The sequence below is a fragment of the Macrobrachium rosenbergii genome, chromosome 44 (genome assembly GCF_040412425.1).
Source record: "Macrobrachium rosenbergii isolate ZJJX-2024 chromosome 44, ASM4041242v1, whole genome shotgun sequence".
Classification (NCBI taxonomy): domain Eukaryota; kingdom Metazoa; phylum Arthropoda; class Malacostraca; order Decapoda; family Palaemonidae; genus Macrobrachium; species Macrobrachium rosenbergii.
Window position 1 is genome coordinate 25,613,004 of NC_089784.1, and position 15,000 is coordinate 25,628,003.

General features: G+C 33.7%; 1 protein-coding gene across 3 annotated transcripts in view; it reads left to right on the forward strand.

The window, feature by feature from the left end:
- GABA-B-R2 (gamma-aminobutyric acid type B receptor subunit 2) overlaps positions 1-15,000 on the forward strand; it is a 366,199-nt gene that overhangs the window by 122,115 nt on the left and 229,084 nt on the right. For all 3 annotated transcript variants that reach the window (XM_067088074.1, XM_067088075.1, XM_067088072.1), the window contains exon 2: positions 6,886-6,979. The gene's annotated coding sequence lies outside the window, so the exon portion shown is untranslated. The remainder of the gene's footprint in view (positions 1-6,885; positions 6,980-15,000) is intronic.

Below are 15,000 nucleotides of genomic sequence, written 5' to 3' on the forward strand. Positions count from 1 at the left end.
AGAAAAAAATAAAATAAAATCACAGCACTTTCATGGAAACATAATTATGATACAGGACTTTCATTCTGAATATAAAAAAAATCTGGACCACTACCTGAGATTATTCAAAAGCTGCTTATAATTTTTTTTAAAGAAAAGCATGACGCAAATAGATTTTGCTATTTTTTTCTATGAAAAGAGTGAAGGTAAAAGGAATGGAGGATACTGGCCCTCGGGCTCACACCTTTTTCTATTACTGACTTCTGCAACTCATTGAAAAATACCAGAAATTAATATGTTTCTCTAGATCTTATGGTCGTGACGAGTAGAATCTCTAGCCATGTCAGAAGTCATAACATGTTTTTCAATGATTTCAATAGGTAAAATACTTTTCTGTAGATTTTTTATCTGAATGACACTGCAAGAAAAACTTCTTTCTTATTGCAAAAAAAAAAAAATATTAATTATAACTTTATGAGGAGCAACTCAGAGCAAATGAAAAGCTGTTGCTGTTAAGGGATTGGAGAACGAATAAAATACACAAATTAATTATTTATGATGTAATTCATTATAATTAACAACAGCCTTCAAAATTCTTCTTAAAAGATACTGATGAATTAGCAATAGGAGTTAAAAAAAGGATCAAATTCGTAATTCAGTTTATATGAGAAGAAGCAGAGCCATGAATTTCAAATAATAATCTACTTTTTGACATTCACGAATAAAGGGAAAATACTCTAAAATATGGACCCACAAAAATTCTGCTGCTTCCGTAATAAAGAAAGATTATAAATTTCGAAACCGGAGCAGTAATTAATCTAATAAGAGGTGAAACATAATGACACGACCAAAAACAGGATTTACTTTCATTTGTACGAAAATCTCATCTGCCATGAAAAAAGTTAAAACCTGTGAAATTTAAAGATTAAGATTCACGACAGCGAAGCTTAAGCTGATAGAATAATATTTTTGCATTTGGACGTGCGTGTGCGCATGATGCATGTGAAGGGGGGAATAGATGGGGGCGTTTTGGGGGGGGGGAGGGAGCGGACGTTTTTCAATTATTATTTTGTTTTTGGATTTAGATGAGAGGAAATGGAGAAGCGTAATGAAAAAAATAATGTATGGAGAAGCGTAATGAAAAAATAATGTATGGAGACGCGCAATAAAAAAATAATTTATTACCATAGTCTCTGACCTGATTCGTGGAAACGAGGAACGATCGTGAATGAAAAGCGTGAAGCATTCTTATAAGGAACGCGTCTTAAGTTATAATCAGAAAAACAAATAGCAAGAGCACCTGCTACTTGACAACATGATTACGGTACATGGCCAACAATAGGACGTAATGTTTCCTAGATGACTAAGGGAGATAAGCTGGATCTCCTGCAGCAATTCACAGCTAAATTACTCCTCTCTCTCTCTCTCTCTCTCTCTCTCTCTCTCTCTCTCTCTCTCTCTCTCTCTCTCTCTCTCTCTCTCTTATTCGTACAAAAATCTAGGCATGTGTTTCCTAAAAAAACGCAATTTTTTGCTCTTTACGGGAAATTAACTGTCGTCTTTCAATATGTTTATACTATCAATCAATATTTCTATGAATTTGCTGAAATTATATATATATATATATATATATATATATATATATATACTGTATACTGTATATATTATATATTATATATATATATATATATATATATATATATATATATATATATATATATATATATATATATATATATACACACACACATACATACACACATAGGTAAGAAGAGGTTTTGGATAAAAGTGGATTTTCGAAAATGATGACTGATTTAAACTTATATCCGAGTATGGTTCAGTTTTGTTAATCACATTACATTAACAGCGAGAATATTATAAAAAGGAGTAAAAGATAAAATGACAGTATAATAATACAATGGAAATCACAAACTTTTTTTCATCTTGTATCTAGTTTCATATGGTTTGGAGAAAAGAATTCATTACTTTTATGTTAGTACTACTATGTTTATCATTCTGTCAATTTGTATAGTTTCAATGCTCACATATAAACATACGATTTAGAATACCAGGAATAATAAGATAAATATATTTGTTTACAGTAAAGTTAACAGCAAGGCTCTCGAGAAAAAAAAAAGATAAGTAATTTCGTTTTTCCAGTGATTCTACATAAAATCCCAAGCCTCTTATAGAAATATAAAAGCATTGCATCTCTTGTAAAGAACGTATTCTCTAGCACATCACATTTGCTCTCTTGTATGCATATAAGGAAAGTTCTGAAAAATTGCCAATTTGTACTCTTGGGAAATCTGGGCCAAATCTGTTGCCAAATCACCCCCGATCTCTTGCAACGTTATACGATTATCTTTTAGGCCCCTCTTTGCTTGCAAATAACCTTCGACCTCTCTTCCATTCCGTGTAAAACCGGCGAAATGCTGTGCCATTTGAATTTTATGGTAATTACAAGATATTCCAGGTTCTTTATGGTAAAAGAAGTAGACGCACTTGTGTTTCTGAATCATCTAGTTACATATTTGTTATTTCCCTCGTTTTATTTACGCTCACTTCACTAGAGTTCTTTAGATTTTTCTACTTACAGATATGTAGGAGAACTTCAGTGCAGTTTTAGCCTCTGATATGGCATAGTCTGGGTTGAGGGACGTTTATTATGACGATTTTTTTTGCTTTAACCTGTTTACAAAATGGAATAACTTTTGAGGTTATTAGAATCTTTGAGCTAAAACACATATTACTTTTCATTGAAATAAAGCTACATTTTGTTTTTTTTTTCTTTGTTATTCGACGTATTTAATTCACAATAATAGCTTTTCGTTATTTTGATCACAACTTTCCAATCAATTAACTTTCTGTTTCTAAATGTTGATTTAGCTGAATCTTGAAATCATTACTGATTCTTTCAGAATAAACACGCCATATGATTCTTAAGAGTATTAAGAAATAACAAAGAATTAATTTATTTACTACGTATCAAAACTCAATTCCGTCAATCAAAGATAAATAGCATATAAATACAATGGACTCCCTGACGTTCCATTTCTTTGTTGCTTTGTCTCTAATCAATAAGTGATTTTTTTGTTCATTCTTCCAACGGTATTAATTGAGAAAAATCAAATTCCCGTTCATACTTTAGTATTTTTCAGTGCTTTTTAATGAATTGATATTTTTATATACGGATTAAATTATGTCAATACTTTTCTCCATTACAAAATCTGACAGAATGTTGCTGTCACCTCCAAATTCCTCGTTTAACACTTGAATGGTTGAATCCAGGTGTTATCTTTTTATTTTTTGCTTGCATCGTGAGCAACAGCCTTCAGTTCTGTGTTAGAAAATTGTTTTCGTGTACAAAGTATTGCATTCTCTCTGCATTTTAAACTTTCATGGTTTCAGTAATACGTCATTTGCATACGTTATTTGCATATTTCTCCACGTTCTCCAATTCCCTCACCTTCAAAGCCATATAAACCTAACATTTCCGTTTCGTAGTTCAGACTGCTATTGCCCGTTCTCGGAAATTAGTATCGTCCCTGGAATAGTTTTCCCTAAATCCTCGTAGATTAAAAAACAATAGTTTTCCTTCATTTTGTGCAAAGGGAAAATAAGCAAAGAGGAAAAAAATAAAAATAAAGAAATCAAAAGTAATTCCAGATTAAGCCGGTAGAGCACGTGAGGAGAGGCCAGAGGTACCCTAAGCAATTAAAGGGTTTCGCTAATGAAGACACGAATCTATAATGGGTTAAATGCCTTCACTAATTTGCCTTCTGCATCGGTCCTCAATATCGTCTGCAGCCATTTCTGTCTTCCTGCGTGTCTGTGTTATTAAGGGATAGGTGGCGAGAGAACTGACGTTGCCTTTTAACTCTGTACACTACTCATTTTCCTCAGGTCATTGTTTTCTTTTGTTTAATTTTTTTTTTATTATTTAATCAGTAAAACAGCAAGATATTGTGAATCGTATTCCAATCGATATTGCAATGTAAAATCAGGTTTAAAATTAACATTTGAGTTGAAAACTTACGCATTTAGATTAATGCTAAGTACGAATCTACGATTGGAGAGGAACGTAATTTGAATAAAAGGATGAAGAAAAATAAGATCGGATGTTTTTTGCACATTTTACCAAAACTGCGGAGTATGATAATGGCTCTCTTATATGATTTATTCACCAAAGCCGGTGACGTGACTGCATAACTTGGTACAATATTCATAAACGCTGAAAGTAAAACAATGACGTTTTTTGATAATGTCAGTTTTTTGTTGAATTTTTAACTTGATTATAGATGCTTTTTATGCTCTTAAGTGATATAAAATGATGATGTTTTCGCATATCGCTACAAGTGTTAGAAAAGAGGAAGGACTTGAAACAAGATACATTTTCAAATTGAAGAAGAACACGTAAACCTAACAGGATTTACGAATAACTGAGTGTTATTTTTGGAATAACAAGCCGAAAAGGTCTTAAAAATTATTCCTTCCGTCGAGAGAGAGAAAAAAACTGATATACTGTAATCACGTGCACATATTTACATTCTGATGAGGGGAAATGTAGTAAAGCAGATAAAAATGTGCCTTGTAAATGGCTTGCCACTTGAATATTGGCAAATCAAACCGATAACTCCCGAACATTTACAAAAACCAACTTTGAAACCTGAATGTTATGAAGTCAGAGTCACTAATTTTGGTTAGTTTCATTTCTCTATAAACGGCTACATAGTGTTGTGTCCTTTCCATTATGATGAACTAAGACATTATTTTCCATAATTATAATTACCAGCTTTGGCAAAGGTTAAGATCTTAGATCAGATTTATTTAAGTTTAAAGTACAAGTATGTAATTGCCCGATTTGTTTTACTGTGTTTATCGTGTTATTCTATCCACTTTTTAAAATAAATTTATTCTTTATTTGTGTCCTAATCTACGGTTAACGTAAATTGAAATTATTATTATAAAACGTCTTTTAAGGTACAGAATATAATGACATGTGAGATCATCATTGCAAGAATATATTTGCTTGCATGCCAAAATGTCCTTGAAACGAAGTTATCATACTATTATGCACAGGGAATTTAGTAAATGCAGATCATAAAAGAGCAAATTTCTTTGACATTACTTCTATTTTGTTTTATAAAAGAAATGAGATATTCAAAATGCTAGTTCCCCAATAGTTATTCTATCAAGATAATCACTAACTTGATGAGTAATTCCAAAGTATTATAACATCACCATCATAATTTGCTTTTTAGGCTACCTTTATTACAACGGCCAACAGTCTCAGTAATGTAATAACTGTAGTTGTAATATCTCACCTAAGACTGATGACCCCTAATACATGATTTATTTTGAGAATTAAACTCAAAAGAATAAGCAGAAAGGCTATACATTTCTGACGGTTCCTAAATAAAAGTTTCAAGTCAACTGTCAATCTTGATTATACCCTCATGAAATATAACCATTATGCCATTGTTAAAATACAAAGAGTAACTTAGCGTCTGACATTTATTAGAGTACGTTGTATCATTACAGTCAAGAACGTCCTCGAGGGAACACTGAATTGGAATCCATTATTACACCAGGGAGATATAATCGCAATTTTTAATAAAGAGAACAGTGGCTCTTTTATGGTGATATAAATGAAACAAAATTTCACTTATTTATGATTAATGAATTTTTAAATAATATGCTTCTAAAGCTATTTTTCGTTTTCTGTAAAAGAAAACTATTGTGCCGGCTTTGTCTGTCCGTCTGGACTTTTTCTGTCCGCCATCAGATATTAAAAACTACTGAGGCTAGAGGGCTGCAAAATGGGATGTTGATCATCCACCTTCCAATCATCAAACAAGCCAAATTGCATCCATCTAGCATCAGTAGTTTTTATTTTATTTAAGGTTAAGGTTAGCCATGGATCGTGCGTCTGGCACCGCTAGAGTTGCCAGCCACTGACGCAATTTCACTTTACCGCATCTGGGGAGCCACTGAGTGTTACCAGATCGTGGCTGAGAGTTTCATACTGCAGCATATCGAGAGTTTCATACAGCATTATACGCTGTACAGAAAACTTGATTGTGCCGGAGAAAATCGGCGCATTTTTACTTGTTTATTTTAAAGCCCTATAAATCATTCATCTTAAATTGTTGAGCATATTGTACTCTAAAGAAAGTTTCAGTTAGGTAAAATGAAGGGAAAATCCACTACTTTAGTTTTTTTTTATCTACTGCAATAAAGGTACAAAAAATCCTAGAGAAGGATTATGCTGCTAACGGTCTTGAAAGAAGAGAATCCTCTGCAATGTCAGAGGAGCCATAACATGTTTTCCCGAGGTTTCATTATGAAGAGCTATTTTTCTGCAGCCTGTTGCTTCAAATAAAAGTCGTGTTAATATGTAAGGAAAGGGTTGCGTACGGGAATCTATGACAGATTATGCGTTTAATGAAATTTGTCATGGGTTTCTGAGAGAAAGATCTTGTTCTATAATTTCCAGATACATTTATTCATACTAAAAGAAGAGAATATTGTTCTTCAATTCCTTTGGCTTGCCGTCTTAAAGTTAATACAGGCTGTTAAAATGATATCAAGTCGAGTAAAGTAAGACATACACAAGGATATGGTTATGTAGAAATAAGTATTTCATCAAAGATGAATTAAACCGGAGTGAATATTATGAATATCTTTTTCCTGCCATTACAATACAGTTTTTACAGTCCAGTTTGTTTAAGTAAGTTTTATCCTACCACTCTCACGTCCTGCCCTACCTTCTTTCTCACATCACTGTAAGAGTCTCCTAAAAACTTTGGGAATAAAAAAATTGTATTCACACTTTGTAATCATTAACATCTATTAAAACATAAACTATTCTGTTTAGTTCATAATATTACATGTATTCCACAGCATTCTGGTGGCTGCTTCGTGAAGTGACCTCATTCCACGGCGTCATTTCAAGTCAAAATGAGAAGTTGTTTGTGTCTGAAGGCTACTGCGAAAGGTATGGTGACCAAAGCTAAATTGGGTTGAGTCCTCCTTTTTAATTTTCATACTCTTAAACTTTTTAAGTACACTTCGTGTCCCTCCACTTCATTTTCCACTATCATTGTTCATTTTGAATGCGTGCTTATCTTCGCCGAATTTTGTTTCATAGCCATCATCTCAGCTCGAAGTCGTTTCTGTTGTGTTGGAAATTTTTTCACCTTGTACAGCATTACTACATTTAATTTTGATATCGTGTTTACTTCGCAATCATTAAAATAAAGTCACTCTGCCATTCTGAGAAAGCGAGAAAGCCTGCGTATTGTATTATTTACGATTATAATAGGTAAACGAAGTAAAAGAATACAGAGACATGGTAAAATGTCTTATCACTTTTTACGAGCGCTGTCGTGTAATCAACGTAGACAATTCTGCCCCTAATATAAAAGGCTAAGGCCTTCATAAAATAAAGAGAAAGAGAGAAGGGAGGGAAAGAAGGGGGTGGAGTTGGGGGAGGGACGATTATTCTCTTAAAAAAATGTTTAAAATTGCTCTCCCATCTGGAACGTCGTCCATCTAAATTTTTCATTTACGTAGGAGCAAGACTGGCATTTATCGCCCTGTCCGAAGGTAACGCACGCCACCATAAAATGTGTAAAAGAAACGTAAAAGAAAGTGCTCATACAACTGGTAGGTAATCATGCTAAAACCAACGAAACTGAAGCTTGATGTAAACCAAGTGCGCTTTACATCAAACCCCTTTTATTTCTCTCTTCGGTAAGGCTATCGTCATGAGAATTGCGTCTCCACTTGCCGTGGAAACTGAGTGGATTGTAAGAGACAGTATGCCGAGTGTTTCTGAAACAATGCTCCTTTTCCTGCAAGCGTTAGAACATTACCTACTCTCCTTTTAACTCATTGTATAAATGTATGTATGTATATAAATATGTATGTTTCTATATATATGTACATATTTATATATTATATATATACATAATATAATATATATATATATATATATACACATACACACACACACACACACACACACACACACACATATATATATATATATATATATATATATATATATATATATATATATATATATATATATATACTGTATAATCTTTGATGGCTACCTATCTTTGCCTCACCAGTGAGATACCTGTCGTAAGTTGCAGTCTGCGTAGGGAAGGATATAAGGTTAGTCTCATCCCAAAAGACAGTCAGTCCAACTCAGTGTCTACACTTTCAAGCACTTCAGCTTGATAATATTAAAATACGATTTTGTATATATATATATATATATATATATATATATATATATATATATATATATATATATATATATATATATATATATATATATATATATAACGTTCTAGAAAATGTAGACATTCAGGAGGTCAGATTGTCTTTTGGAATGAGATTTACACCATATCCACCCTTAGGCTGCAGCTTACAGTAGTTCATCAATCACCAGATACCCAAGTTATTTCCTTTCGTGATATCGATTTAAGTTAATCATATCACTTGCAATGCGAAGACGCTTATCAGTGATCCAAAGCGAACACACACAGAGATATATATATATATATATATATATATATATATATATATATATATATATATATATATATATATATATATATATATATATATATATATATATATATATATGGGAATCATTGAAATAAAAAGAAAAACAGGAAAAGTTCCTACTACTTACTTGTATTTCATACTAATCCTTGCTTGATCAAATACATGTAATTTCATACTTACGTGATAACAGCTTTATTTTCTCTTGCCTGATCAAATACAAGTAATTTCATACTTACGTGATAACAGCTTTATTTTCTTTTCGAACTTTTGATAGAGTCCCATAATGCCGCCTCGTAGCAGTTTCTTTCTTCTGGCCTGATAATCGAAAGTGTTAGTTTTCCTAAAGAAAATTGCGCCCGAAAGTATTGCTTAATATATATAGCATGTACATGCAATGCAAAACAAGGCTGCGACAACACGCTCCCGACCATGTGTGTAAATTCCTAAAGAGTCTCTCTCTCTCTCTCTCTCTCTCTCTCTCTCTCTCTCTCTCTCTCTCTCTCTCTCTCTCTCTCTCTCTCTCTGAGGCAATTTCCAACTTGCGGTTTTGTGTTCGAAAGGATTTACAGCCCTTTCGTGGTAGGCGCGGTCATAAAAACACTGGACATGAACTCGAAATGTTAAGGTGCTTGTTAAAGGTCACGCATTTGCAATTAGATGCGTGTGTGTTTTCTGCAGGAATGGGGGACAGTTTCACTTAACTTTTATTTGAAAATGATTTCTTTAGTGATTTGAGCTTATAATTGCTTAATATGCTTCTGTGTTATGTATGGACGGTGCTTTCATGAAGGTAAGCTCATTCCTTGGGAAAATACTTTGCAGTGACTTGTACACAAACGAACTAGGAGATCATTATTTTGAGATAGTAAAAGTATCAATATAAAAGACTTTAATACAAATGCTGTACATTAGTCGTTTATACAAACAAAAAGACAATAGATCTTATTAAGTAAACTGTGCTCTTCAGGCTTGGTATTTCAGTAGATAATTATACATACTGATTTTTCTTTGTTTGCCACTAACTAGGGAATATATTATTTCTTTGTCACGTTAGGCATGCAGTCCTCCTCATCTCGTTAATAACTACTGAAGAAGAGTTTCTATTTTTTCAAAGTTTTGCACAAGCAGAAAGGAAGCCAAGGTCAAATTTAGCACACATATGACTCTGGTGTTGAATGCCATACCCGCTTGTATTCCTCGTTCAAATTTGCATTTTTCGGGAATTGTTGCCTGGCACCGCCAGCTTCTTTTAGCAGGTCACCCGAGCGGATATTAAAGTTCACAGAATAGGCTAATGCAAGAAACTACTTTATCGCTCTGAATAACCAAAAATATAAATTTAATCGTGTACATTGCTCTCTCTCTCTCTCTCTCTCTCTCTCTCTCTCTCTCTCTCTCTCTCTCTCTCTCTCTCTCTCTCTCTCTCTCTCTCAAGATTGCAACGCTGCAGTGGACCTAAGGATTACAGTACAAACGAAGATATTGCAGATTCGATGGTTTACAATACCTTTAGGTATTCTGAGAAAATACTAATCCATGGATAGATATTTGATAAACCAAAAATTCTTTGATCCGGAATCAAAGAAAAGTAAACAAAAAAGGCCGAAGTCATTTTTAAAGTCTCTCGAGAATACCCCAGTATCACAATGAAGACTTGATCATATATTGTTTGTTGTTTCTTTTAGCATAGGCAGCAGCAACCGTTGCCTAGACTTTTATATCCTCTGAATTTTTTTGTTGATGATATGTGAGAAAATGTAACTTCAATAAGATATTTCTTCGCCACCAAAAAAATATAAAAACCTTTCTTACTTGTTTTTCTTATTGTTTATGAGATCTATCTACATTTGTCTTCATAATTATGAGGTTTATTTTTCTTAAATATGTCGGCTGCAGTATAAAAGAGAATAGTTCTTAGCACTGTCTTTGTCCATTTGGATACGAGATATTATTTTCAGAGTCAAGTCTAGTCTAAGCATTTTGCTTTTCTTTATTGAAGGACAGACACGCCATATATATATATATATATATATATATATATATATATATATATATATATATATATATATATATATATATATATATATATATATATATATGCTTACTTGTATGCATATATTTGTTATACCTTCGGGAATAACTTACACCCAAGTGTAAAAATAAGTGATGAGTTTTCGTCGACAGTGGAATTCTAACTGCTTCCTGGTGTAGAAACAGAAAATACATTCACTCTGATAACGGAGCCTCTCTTGATGGCTTAGTGGTCAAGGTCACTGTAATTATGTCGTTCGAATCACACTAGTGACGAAGAATATATCACTTTTAATTTCCACGTGGTGTAAGTTAGTCTAATGAATTGGACATTGAACGAAAATTGTGACTTAATATTTGTGAATATAAAATATGTTACGTTTAATGTAATAAAAAGTCACACACACACACACACACACACATATATATATATGTATATATATAATGTATATATATGTGTATATATACTGTATATATATGTATGCATATATGTGTATATATATACTGTATATATATGTATATATAATCAGAAAGCTACAAACGTCCTTTAATATCAATTCACTCTACCTCACATAATATATTTTCATATATATTACCGAAGGGGAATTTTTAGTTGATAATAAGTCCACCGTCCCGTGGGGTCGAACCAGCGACGGACGAGGAATCAGGACTACAGTGACACACTAACCAGTCGCTGGTTCGACCCCACGGGACGGTGGACTTATTATCAACTAAAAATTCCCCTTCGGTAACATATATGAAAATATATTACTTCGAGGTAGAGTATATTAAAGTTTGTATTGTATATGAATCACGGTGATGTGATAAATAGTCATAAATGTATATATATATATATATATATATATATATATATATATATATATATATATATATATATATATATATATATATATATATATATATATATATATATATATATATATATATATTTCAAATGCATAGTAAATTATTTTCTTGAGTAGTAATTAACCTTTCATAGCGTTGATTTGTCAGTGTAAATGTGAAAATGAAGAATATATTTAGATGAGAAAATGACAAGAAATTGATCAAATGTCTGAACTCTGTATCAAGTCAAATAAATTTCCCAAATAATCCTTTATTTCACACTATACCACAATATTTCTTCCCGTTTTCCTATTATGATTCATAGATAACTCTCTCTCTCTCTCTCTCTCTCTCTCTCTCTCTCTCTCTCTCTCTCTCTCTCTCTCTCTCTCTCTCTCTCTCTCTCTCTCTCTCTCTTCCCTTTACTTGTGAATGTCGAATTTGATTTACACACTGAATAAGGACGTCCATTCCCCTAAAATTCTCAGTTTGAATCAGCAATCATCGAAAAATCTCGATCTTATTTGAATTTTTATAACCGTCTCTACAAAACGAGAAAGGATGAATTATTTGCATAGAAAACGATTTTTACTTTTAGTTCATGATTGGTTTTGGACATCTCAGACCCTTCATTGCTATTTCTTCTTCTTCCTAAAGCTGATGTGGAATAACCATCTTTATTGGATTTCTTAGACCTTATTCCTTTCTTGAGTGTGGTATTTCATACAACATAGGGGTTACGTAAAGGTAGCCTTAGAAAAAAAAAAAGCTTACCTGTGTTTTGTAACTCCATACAGAAGGATACAGCTTTGTATTTTCCTTGAAATACTTTTTTTGAGGTCTTCCCTCCACCCTTCAACTGGGACTTGCTTCATGTTTCCATTTTTATCCTGACGTATTTCATCTATTGCTTTAGTGATCTTAAATCTCGCCTTAAAAGTATTTCCACCTTGTGATCGTTTGGGGATTTCTGGGGAAGGAGATTTCTCGCATGTATGATCGCGTGTGCCAGTGTATGTGTGTGCGTATGAGTGCGTATGTGCGTGTATGTGTGCGTACGCACGTATGCCTTAAAGGAAAGGCAAAAGGGATTTCTGGAAGGAGATTTTCCGCATGTATGATCGCGTGTGCCAATGTATGCGCGTGAGGTGCGTATGTGCGCGTGTGTGCGTATGCATGTATGTGTGTTTGTGTGTGTCTGTCATGGGAAGGGTAGCCTGGTCTGGCTAGGGGTGACCGAGAGGGAGTGATGGGAGAGGGCGATGGGGGAAGGCTTTTGGGTAAAAGAAATTCTGAAGTCTATATAAGGAATATTCAGGAGGGATAAAATGGACTCGGAGTAGTTTGGGGGAAATTTTTGAGAGAAGAGGTTATTTCCTAACTATAAGATCTCGGAAATAGAATCAGTTATTGAAAGGATATTTTTTTTTGCTCGTGCGTGAATGTTGGGGAAATGTAAAAGCCACCTGACTCTCTTCTTTATTGCTTTTCTGATTATTGCTGCGTCATCGAAAGACGGGATATAGATAAAAGTCTATGTATGCATGTTAAGATTTAGAGCAGTTAGAGTTTACCAGTATAAGTTCGTAATAGGAAATGCAATAGGTATCAGTAGGGTAAACATTTTTTTTAATACAACTTCATGAAGAATATTAGGTTCAATTGTTAGGATAGAATTAGAAATGATGCTATACGGGAAATTACCGGAGTTCTACATGTTAACAAGAGAATGATAAAAGGGAGATAGAGATGGCATGGACATTTCCTGCCCACCACCCCTGGAAGATTAATACTTGACTGTGTCACCAGAATTCTGCACACAGAAGAGTTAGAGATGACTGTAGATTTGTGGAAGTGAAAGAACACAAAAGCCATGAGTGGCAGAATTCCACAGAGGTCCTTTGCGATGGCAACAATGACGATGATGACAACAGAAATCGTTTAGGTGTGGCTATGAGGCCAAAAGTGTACCATTTACCATAAAAGTCAGGGAATATGTGTGTTATTGGAGGTGGGGAATGGCTGATCTCACTTTAGAATTTATATACCAAGGTACTTTTTCACAAGATCTACACTTCAATGGAATCTTCTGAGAAAAATGATTTTAGTGAGATTTCTCACCAATTGCCTTTTTAGATTTTCATTTTAGTTTTTTAATAGAGCATCAAAGCCTGACAGCGAAAAATGTGTTAGAAAAAGGTTCTAGAGAGCATTCTAGTTATGCTTAACTTCAATTGTCAGTGACAGGGAAGTAAAATGGGTAAAAAAAAATTGAGACCTCTTTTGTAGAGAAAAAAAATATATATATGGAATAAAACAGACATGAAATAAAACAGACGTGGAACCTCGGTTGGCTATATTTACATATCAAAGGATTACAAAAAACTGAAAACATATTTTTGTTTCCACCAGAGGTTTTCGAGATAAATGACATGTTTTCCAGTGACTACAAATAGGAGGGCTTATTAAAGTGCACCTGGTGTATCGTGGAAAAGTACAAACAAAATGTTTTTAATGGCAATATAGCTACGGAATTTAATGAGTATATCCGAGATGATAATATTAGTTAAATGCTTTCTATGGCAATTATCTTAATTTGTAGTGTGTTTGACGGCCAGAATATTGTCCTAAACCTCAGGTGTGGAAGGACACTTTTTCATTCTTTACTATGTAACTTCTCTACAGCTTTAAATCTTACAGTTCATGATTATCTCAAAGGATTCGTTTCGATAACTTTCATTCATTGCTTGAGAAACGTCCAGATATTACTAACGAGGATAAAGAAATAACGAACAAAGTATTTAGTTTTTCACGTAGAAGTAAAAAATTTTTATATGTGGCAGTCAATAATTTTCACATACATATTCCGTGAAAAAGAAAGTGGTTTAAAGATAGCGTTGTAAAACAATTATTCTTCCTCTCCTCCAGTACTTGCAAAAGAAATTGAAATTTCACACTAAACTTGGGTGTACCAAAGGAAACATAACGGTACGTGCAAGAGGGCTATAGCGGCCTAGTGGAAAGAACGCTCTATATTTAACTGGTGACGTTTATTGCATTCTGGTCGACGTTCCATCAGGCGAAAGGGTTTGGCACGCGAGCACACGTACACCGCTGGGGAGAGTTTCTTTTCCTGCACCAAGCAGGGAGACAAGAAAGGAAGTCAGGTGACGTAAAAGTAAACCAAATAAAAGCTTTTCTAATAACAAAAGTGTTGCAGTAAGAATGGAGAGCTTTTAAAATGAACAAGCTCGATACTGCAGAGAGAGAGAGAGAGAGAGAGAGAGAGAGAGAGAGAGAGAGAGAGAGAGAGAGAGAGAGAGAGAGAGAGAGAGAGAGAATCCTAAATGTTTTATTCACTCTGAATTCAGAGGGCAATTTCCTGATATTCAACCTTTTATGAGTCGGAATATATCATTCCGTTAACGTTTCAAGAAACGAAACATTTTCTTTCTTGCAGGGCCTCGTTTCGGGTATTCTACTCAATATTTACACTTTTATATTTCCAACCAAACAACAGCTCCAAAGATATATGACAACGTCAAGGACAGAGTTGAT